Source organism: Neomonachus schauinslandi, chromosome 16, assembly GCF_002201575.2.
Source record: "Neomonachus schauinslandi chromosome 16, ASM220157v2, whole genome shotgun sequence".
Classification (NCBI taxonomy): Eukaryota; Metazoa; Chordata; class Mammalia; order Carnivora; family Phocidae; genus Neomonachus; species Neomonachus schauinslandi.
Genome location: NC_058418.1, coordinates 19203066 through 19213514, shown reverse-complemented (window position 1 = coordinate 19213514; position 10449 = coordinate 19203066). Strand labels below are relative to the sequence as shown.

Below are 10449 nucleotides of genomic sequence, written 5' to 3'. Positions count from 1 at the left end.
CCCAGCCCCTGAACTGAAAGCAGAAACTCAAGCTTGTGTGTCTGGGCAAGGAGAAAGCCAGCTGCCATATTTGAGCCAATCTGAACTCAGATTCGAGGTAATTCAAGCCCTCCCTGAGGGCTTTGTTAGGTCAGGGCCCTGTGCTCTGCAGAAGCTGGTGCTGTGTGGCGTGGACTCGGTTGGAACATCGCATTCCTCCTGGACCCCCATCCACGCCATCCCACGGGTTCTCAGGAGGCAGGCAGACCCTCAATCAGGAACGAACATGCAAGAGGCTGATTTGCAGGAGCCGTTCTCTTTGCTGGCTGGAGGAGAGTGCTTGGCCACCAGGATAAAAATCTCTCTTTATTTCACTCTGCATGTTACTTTGCTTAAAATGTGCACACAGGTGCATGCACACAGGTACACACACACACACACACACACACACCTCTGAAACTTCACAGGGTTGTCCCAAGAGTCCTTTGAGAATCACTTTCTCTGGATCTCCCTGGTTGCCATATAAGCCCACATGGCCACTGACCACTGTGCCGACAGTCTCCATGTGGACACGTTTCTCAGCTCCACCACCTCTTCTCCCTTTCTGTGGCTGCTCCATTTGCTCCTCCCGTTGTGACAGGGGACACCCTATGGCACCAAGGAAACTGGGTAAGACTGAAGCCAGGAGATCTGATCTAACGCTTACAAGGAATCACATGCCCTCCTGAACTCCTCGATGTTTCAGTGGACTTGACATGGGTTTCCCTGGCATCTTTTACCTGTGGTTATGAGACCAGAGAAATTAATGGGTACTTTATCATCTGTGAGCCTAAAGATGATTGGCATTAACTGCATTCTCTGTGACAAAACACACACTGGGGCATTACAGAGTTCCTTTGGCTCTCTGGACCCCATGCTGTCCATTGGCAACACAGCACCATTATCCCCACTCCTATGCTCTCCTCTGTATCACACGGGCTAGAAACTACATTTTCTGGAACCTCCTGGATGCTGCCAATGAGAAAAACTTGCCCAGTATTTAGAAGGCAGAAAGCTTATCACTGCTCGTCTGATAGGAGTGGGCAGGTGCATCCCCAGCAGCGTGCAGAGTGCCCTCAGCTGTGTGCCCGAGGCACCTGGAGGCACTGTCCATGGTACCTAGCGAAGTCTTGACTCTCCAACAGCCAGAGCCATTCCCTGACCATCTTTCTGCCAGCCTTTCAGGTTTTAGAAGCACCGAATCCCCTGTATTAAATCTCTTCCTCCTTGACATAGCCAGAGTTATTCTGTTTCCTTCGGAATGTATCTCTGGTCACCAAAAAACACCAAGCATCACTTGTGTATTTTACTCAATGTAAAATGTTGACTTCCCTGGGACTATCGGAGAATACTGGCATAAAACAAGGTATGGCTGTCCGTTGAGGACTCTTGACCCAGTGAGTGACTGACAGGATTAGCAACAGGTGCAATCCTTAGTGTTTTCAATCACAAGGATTTTGTAACATTTTACCACTTGTCCCATGTCACCCTGTTATACCGCAAGGCCCCAGAGGGCAGGAAGGAAGATTTTCTTTTTGTTCAATTAAATTTCTGTGTAATAAACTCCACATAACTATCCAAACCATTGGTTGTCCTGTAACATTAAAGAATTAAATACTGCTGGAAAACTTGTTTAGCTCTCTGAGAATCTGAGATCATTTCATATGAGGGTGACCACCAGAAGGAATTCACACTGGTTTCTCCAAGGCCTCCCCAAGAGCTGTGGATTCACTGCAGCTCAGGGGCATGGGGGCTGGTACCCAGTGCCTTGGAGAGTATTCAACTCCATTACCCCCTGCCGTGCTGCTAAATGAGCAGACTTCATTCAGTCTTCTTCTCTAAAATGATGGCCACAGTCCACTTTTTTTTTTGAGAAAGCAGCAGGGGGCAGGGGGGTAGGAGTGGGGGAGGAGGGCAGTGCAGAGGGAGAGGGAGAGAGAGAATCCCAAGCAAGCTCCACACTCAGTGCAGAGCCCAACATGGGCTGGGTCTCACGACCCTGAGATCATGACCTGAACCGAAATCAAGAGCCACCCAGGTGCCCCGTCCACAGTCCACATTTTGAAAATGTGTCCACGGAAGAGTTCTCTCTTTGAGGTCATTGAGGACAAGCCAAGCTGTTTAGATGCAGAGAAATGAAGACAAAAGGCAAAACCCTTCATTCCACAGAGCGATTTGAGCACCGACAGGGCACCGAGCATGCTGTGCCAAGTTGCTGGAGTACCGCAGTGGGCAAGACAAGCTCACAGTTCCCGTTCTTAGCAGGTGACACAGCCGAGAAGCAAATACATGCGGATTAAGCCAGATCATTTCAGCCAGGGATAACTGTCGTGCAGGACACAAAACAGTTGATGTGATAAAGAGTGACCCATGGTAGTGTACAAGTGGGCAAGAATGTCTTCAGACATGAGTCTAAGAAGGCCTCTCTGGGGAGGTGAGGATCAAGGAGCCACATCAGAAAAAAGCCAGAGGGCAGCATCCAGGCAGAGGGGACAGCCGGGCAGGGAGGGACCTGGCATGTTGGGGGACAGTGAGAAAGGTCAGTATGGCCAGAGCTGGGTGGGGGAATGGGCTAGTGGGAGAAAATGAGGCTAGAAACAAAGGCCAGGTGGGAGCATGTCAGGCCTGACAGATATGTGGAAGGAGTGGACTTTATTCCAAGGCACTGGGAAGTCATTAGAAGATTTTAAACACCTCCTGGCAGACTCAGGCTTGGTGAGCTCTCCCCATACACAAGATTCCTACCAGCAGGCCTGCTTTACTGATCAAGCCCAGTGTCACCGTTTCATGCACGCACCTCCTGGTCTCCCAACCTTGGGTCCCCTTCACCACACCTTGAAATGAAGTCTCCAAGCCCTAAGCCAGTCTGGTGCACCTCTTACAATACTCTCAGATTAGCCCAGGGTTGTAAATCACAGCACACGGAATTTATGCACCAATGCATGCACATTTACTCCAACCCCGACAGAAGAGGTTAACCTTCCTCACCTGGGACCCACGCAAATGCAACCTCAGGCCATATTGGTCTCTGTTAGGAATCCCACTGCAGTGAGCCTCCTGCTGAGCTCACAGGCAGCTAGAACCCCATGGATCATTAAGGTATACACACAAACCCCCATGGCTTATGAGAGCACACACAACTTCCCATCTATCCAACATCTCTCCGTTCACTTATTCATCAAACGAACATGTATTGAATATCTACGATAGACCAGGCCATCTGCCTGGTACAAGGACATGGCAATGAACAAGGCAGTCATAGTAGTCCCTACCTGTGTAAATTGTCTATTGCTTCATACACATTAGCACAAACTTAACAATTAAAGCACCTGTTTATTAGCTCAAAGTTTCTCTGGGACAGGAGCCTGGGCACAGCTCAGTTGAGTCTTCTGTGGAGGGTCTCACTGGACTGCAATCAAGATGTTGGCCAGGGTTATGATCTCAACTGAGGCCCAGGGTCCTTTTCCAAGCTCACTGGGTATGAGCTAATTCCCTGTGGTTGTAGGAATGAGGCCCTCATCTCCTAGAGGCCCCCACGGTCCCCTGCCACAACACAGCAGCTTGCTTCTTCAAGACCAACAGGAGAGCATCTCTGCTGCTTCAAGTCCTTGACTTCTAGACCCTCTTTTAAAGGGTTCACCTGATTGGGTCAGGCCCACCCAGGATCATCTCCCTTTTGATTAACTCAAAACCAACACCTGTGGGATCTTCATTGTATCTGCAAAATCCCTTCACCTCTGCCATGCACCACATCATATTCACACATCTCCTCTATGTTCACAGGGAAGGGTTATACAGGGCACATGCACCAGGGAGCAGGAATCTCGGGGCCACCTGGCACACTGCCCTGATGGAATTCCCATTCCAGCCGGGAAGGCAGACCTCAATACGTGATTGGAAAGGTGATGACTGCACCAGGGCACCATGGGCCAGCATCTTGGCTCCATCCCTGGCTGTAGGAGGACCTGGCTGGGTTCCATGCCCACCACTGCCACCCGGAGTGCAGTACTGCCTCTCTCCGCTCACACATGCTATCACACATTCTGTGACAACTGTCAGTGGCTTATTCATCATTTCAGATTGCAACTTGCTGTTTTCTCAGACACCCACTTTAATACCCTGACATTTCTGTTCAGCCCATAACATTCTGTCAATTGTTTACATCTTCCTCTCACGCCGATTGGCTTTTCAGCTGCATTCTTGGCCCTTCCCAGTCCTGGTGCGTGATGCTTACTGAGAGGTTCAGAGTCACTCCCTCACCATCCACACCGCTGGATCTCCAATGAAGTGTGCTACACCCCCTATGTCAATCATCTCCCGAGACACTCACAGCTTATGCTCCAGGCTCAGGGTGGAAGCTGCCTGCAAAAAAGGCAGCCCGCCTAAGCAGAAATTTCTTCTGTGTCCTTTTCCAGCTTATAACTAAAGGCCTGTTTCCAGAACATGCAGGTGGACAGAACTGTCCCCCAGCTTTTCAGCTGCCTTTCCATCTGCCGCATGTCTGGCTCATCAGTAGGACATGCTACCCATCCCCTGGCCACCGCCCCACCTTCCCTCCAGTTTGGACTGCCACCACCACCAGCAGCCCTCCCTGACCATGCAAACGCTTGTTAACTCGTGTTCCGCCTTCCTCCATTTGGCCTCTCCAGGCCCTTTTCCACACCACAGCAGGAGAGGTCTTCTGAAAACATAATTCATTACTGTCCTGCAGACGACCCTTAAGGGGCTTCCCACTGCACTAAGAATACAATCCAAACTTCCCTCTCTGGTCTACAAGGCTTGGCAAGACCTGCTACCTCTTTACCTAATCCTGCCCCTTCACAAGCCCTCCCATGTGTCAGGTATAGGCCACACAGGCTTTCTTTCAGCTCCTCGGGTTCTTTTCCACGGCCGGGTATGCAGGCATGTGCTATTCTCTTTGCACGGACTATTTCTTCCCACCCACGTGGGAAAATGATAAATTTTAGAATGAGTGGTTTTGGGACAAATGCACAAGTGTTTAGAAACAAAAAGCAATGTTTAGCTCCTGCATGGCTGTTGCCTACCTGTAGGCTTTGACTTACCATCAAACAACTCTTCCAACCACACCAGTTAACACAGGTTCCCTCTGCTATTCTCCACCTCACCACCCTGATTCGTTGCTTCATAGTCAAGGTTGTCATTTTCAGTGATTTTATTAATTTGTCTGTTTACTCTTTTCTTTGCCTCCATGCTAGAATGCAGATTCCAGCAACGTGGAGACCATGTTGCTGCAGCTCACCATCACACCCCCAGTCACTGCATTGCCTGGCACCTTGGCAGGTGCCTTGTGCAATACAAGCTCAAAAAATATCTGTGTGATGAAAGACTGGATGCTTGAGTGAATGAATGCATGTTAACTTTGCGGTGTGAAAAATGCACCATCCTGTGATTCGAAATGTAAGAGGCAGGAGGGAGGGTCTCGTCACACTTTATGTTAGACTCTGTTCTAAAGGTATAATAATTAAAACTGTGGCATTTTCAATGAAAAGTAAAAACAGAAACGAATGGAATAGAATGAAAAGTCAAGTAAGTAAGCATATCACTCAAATATTTAAACAGTTGTTTTTTAAATCAGCGGGGGAAAAAAAGAGATTATCTTAAAAATGGGGTGGGACAGCTAACTAGCTAACAACAAAGAGAGAAAAGTAAGCTAGAGTCCTACCTCTTTACAAATAAATAAATAAATTTGAAATGACTAAAAATTTGAATAGAAAATTAAGCCATGATGTTGTAGAATAAAATTTCTGTTTATTACAATGTAATCTTGGGATAAATAAATCCTAAGTAGGACACTAGGGAAAACACTGATATATTTGACCATGTGAAAATGAACAAATCAAATTTACAAATAATAATTGTGGTAGTGGGACTTCCAGCCATAACGGAGAAAAGAGATCAGCCACCTTTTGCCTCATAAAACAAATATAAAACTGGATAAAGTCATCAAATACAAACATTTAAGGATTCTGGAAATTGACCAAAGGTAAATGATTAATTGGAAGTGGTTATGCATGAAAAACTGCTAGATGTTTGAGTCAGTGGCTTTCTTCCTAGGGCTTTCCCTGTCCACTTCCCCACATTGCTTGGCACCATAATTTTGTCAGGGCAAAGCTAACTGTGAAAAACGTCATCTCTAATGCCAAAGGGAGCTGACCTGTTTTGGAGTGGAAGGCAAACCTGTAATTGGTGATACTGTCAGTAAACGTGCAAACTCAGAAGAAAATTAATGAGGGAAAACCCACAGATTTGTTAATATGAGGTTGCAGCCCCACTTGAGGTGAGTGGTGAAACAGCCAGAAATTTAATGGGGAGATATTGTAAGAACTAAATAAGCTACTCACACATCATGGTTATCCAGAGAACCTCTAGCGGGTAGGTGCAGGTAAGACTCAAGAGAGCACAGAAGAAACTAAAACTAAACCTTAAGGCAAAATTGAAAACTGCCTAAACATGGACTGCACTCCCCAACCTAAGTACAAATCAATCAGCAGAATGTGGTGCATGGAAGAGTCCAAGACATATGAGCACAACATCTTCCCAATCATCATCTGACTATGGATCTACACAGATACAGTGGCAACTCTTAAGCCAAGCTAAAAAAAAAAAAGATAAGAATTCAAAAACTAAGCAAATACATCTAGTTACACATGATTAGAAGATGGATTCTACAGATTAAGCTCAGGCAAGTTATTAAAGAAAAAACCTTTCAGGAGAAAAACCCCAATCCAGAGTTGCTACAATATATCTTTTCCATGTCCAGTTTTCAATTTAAAAAAATCACAAGACACATAAATAAATAGGGAAGTATGAACTATACTCAGGGGAAAAAAGGAATCATTATAAACTAATGCTGAGCTGGCCCAGATGTAGAATTTGGATTTAGCAGACTGAGACTTCAAAGCAGCTATTATAATAAACATGTTCAGAGAATTAAAGAACACTATGTTTAAAGAATTAAAGAAAAACCCCTGTTTCACACCATATGCAAATATTAATTCAAAATGGACCAGCAACCTAAATAATAGCAAAACCATAAAAATCTTAGAAGAAAACATAAGGGTAAATCATCATGATCTTGGATCTGGCAGTGAATTCTTAGATAAGACACCAAAAGCATCAACAACAAAAGAAAAAAAAATAGATAGATACACTTAACCTGGCAGTGGAGATACCATGATCAGGAAGGTAGTTTTCCCAGGGCAAGACTTACCCATTGCACTCCAGATATGCTGACCCCTATGATTTTCCCAAATGTGGGAAACTTGACTGCATAATTGGGGTAATGGGGGACTGCATTTGTGCTCTCCCCTGGAAAAAAAATAGATAAACTGGACTTCATAAAAATTAAACATTTTTGTGCATCGAAGTTTATTAAGTAAAAAGACAACCTACAAAATGGGAAAAAATATTTGCAAATCATATATCTAATAATATTTTAGCATTCAGAATATACAAAGAACTCTTACAACTCAACAACAAAAAGATAAACACCCAATTTAAAAATGGGCAAAGTACTTGAATATGTTTTTTTGTAAAGAAAATAAACAAATAGCCCACAAGTATATGAAAAGATGTTCAACAGAGCATTAGTTTTGAGGGAAATGCAAATCAAAACCACAATGAGGTAACATTTCACATTTCACAGAGAAAGTAACAAGAATTGGTGAGGATATAGAGAAATTGGAATGTTCATACATTGCTGGTGGTAATGTAGTCTGGTACAGCCATTGTGGAAAATAGTTTGGTGATTCCCCAAAAGGCTACACATAGAATTGCCAAATGACCCAGCATTTTCCACTCTTAGGAATATACTCCAAAGAACTGAAAACATGTACACAAACAAAAACACATGCATGCATGGCTATAGTAACAATACTCATGATAATAAAAAGATGGATACAACCCAAATGTCCATTGGCTAAATAAATTGTGATACATACATGCAATGAAATATCACTCAGCCACAAAGAGAAATGAAATATAATGTGGATGAACCTTAAAAATATTATGCTCAGCAAAAGAAACCAGAAACAAAATATTGTATATTTTTACATTTACATGAAGTTCCCAGAATAGGTAAATTAATAGAAACATAATACAGATTGGGAGTTTCCAGGGACTAGGGGAAGGGGGAATTGGAAGCAACTGTTTAATGGGTACAAAATTTCTTTTTGGAGTGATGAAATCTTTTAGAATAACATTGTGAGTGTACTAAATGCCACTGAATTGTATACTTTAAAATAGTTAATTTTATGTATGTGACTATCACCTCAATAAAAAAAATTTTTGATGAATTAAAGGAAAATACAATGACAATAATTCAAACCAGGAATGAAAATAGAGAATATAGGGGCTCCTGGGTGGCTCAGTTGGTTAAGCATATGGCTTTGGCTCAGGTCATGATCCCAGAGTCCCAGGATTGAGCCCCACATCAGACTCCCTGCTCAGTGATGTGTCCACTTCTCCCTCTGCCCCTCACCCTGCTTGTGCTCTCTCTCTCAAATAAATAAATAAAATCTTTAAAAAAAAAAGAAAATTGAGAATATAAAACTTTAAAATAATAGAATAAAAATATAAGAAAATTCGAGTGAAAAATACAATAATCAAAATGAGTATTCACCAAATGGCCTCAATATCATATCTGAGATGGCAGAATAAAAAAATCAGTAAACTTGAAAATAGCAAAATAGAAGTCATCCAACATGAAGAACAAAGAAATTTTTTTTTTTTAAAAAAGAGAGATGTAAAAACTTGTAGGACAGCACCAAGCATGCCAACACACATATAGTGGGAATTCCAAACTTGAGAAGAGAGAGATACAGAAAAAAGAATACTCAAGGAAATAAGTTTCAAAAAGTTCCCAAAAAGCCACAGAGTTCCCAAATTTGGTGAACAAGATCAGTCTACAGGTGCAAAAAGTTTATACCAAATATAGGATAAATAAATTGTATTAAGCCTGTTGAAAGACAAAAAATCTTGAAAGCATCAGGAATAAAATGACTCAGCATGTACAGAGGAATAACAATATGATTAACAGCTGGCAGTGGAATGACATATTTAAAGTGTTGGGGGGGGGTGGGAATTAAAGCTGTTAATCAAGAATTCTATATCCAGCAAAATAATCCTTCAAAAATGAAAGCAAACTAAAAATATTCCTAGATAAATACTAAGAAAATTTGTTGGTAGCTGAACTGTCATATAAAAAATACTAAAAGAAGTTCTTCAAGATGAAAGGAAATGACACTAGATAGGAACTCAAATCCTCAGGAAGAAATGCAGAGTCCAGAAATACTAAATATGTGGATAAATATAAAAGACTGTTTAAATATGTTTTTTATTTTCTCTTCTCTTAATTTCTTCCAAAAATATAAGATTGCAAGGGTAATTATAAAAATCATGTCATTTGGGCTTATAACACATATAGACATATATGCCAATAATGCTACAAATGAGGGGGGAGGAAATGGAGCAGTATTGAAGCAAAGTGGCCATACTGTACTTCAATAAGGTCAATATTAGCCTGAAATAAATTGTGATACCTCAATATGTATATTTTAAAACCACAGAGCAGTCACTACTGAAAAAAAAATTCATAGTTTAAAAAACAGAGGAATAAAAATGATACACAAAAATACTAATTTAAAACAAAAAATGCAATAGAGGAGGGACAAAAATATAAATAAGACATATTGAAAACTAATAGCAAAATGGCAGATGTAAATCCAACTCCATCAATCATATTAATATGAAAGGGCTAAATTCTAAAAAAAAGGCAGAGATTATCTCATTGGATTTTTTAAAGCAAGATTCTAGTATATTCTATCTACAAGAGACATATTTTAGACTCAAAAATACAAACATATCAAATTAAAAGGATAGCAAAAGGTAAACGTGTAAACATTAATATAGTTAGAATGGCTATGTTAATTCAGGAAAAATCACTTTAAGACAAGAAATTTTTCTAGAGAAAAAGAGATATTTCATAATGATAAAAAGGTCTAATATGTCAGGAAAGTGTAAAAGTTGTAAATGTGTATGACTCTAATAATGGAGTCCCAAAACACAAGAAGAAAAACCTGACAGAACTGAAAGAAGAAATAGAGAATTCAATAAATATAGTTGGGGATTTTCATAATTCACTCTAAATAACAGAATAACTAGACAGAAAATCAATAAAGATAATAAACCATTTGAGCAATACTATCAACTATATTGACCTGACATTGATAGAACACTCCAGCAACAGAAGAATACATTCTTTTTGAGTACATGCAGAACATTCTCCAGGATTGATGATATCTGGCCATAATATAAGTCTCAATGAATTGAAGTGATCTGAATCATTTAAAGGATATTCTCTGGCCACAATGGAATTAAATTTGAAATCAAAAGCAGAAAGAAATTTTGAAA

General features: G+C 41.6%; 1 non-coding gene across 1 annotated transcript; it reads left to right on the top strand.

Annotated features, from left to right (window-relative positions):
• The first annotated feature begins 7186 nt into the window (after positions 1-7186).
• Positions 7187-7350, top strand: LOC123323304. The gene has a single exon (XR_006539318.1). It is a non-coding gene; the product is annotated as a U1 spliceosomal RNA (small nuclear RNA).
• The last annotated feature ends 3099 nt before the right edge of the window (positions 7351-10449 follow it).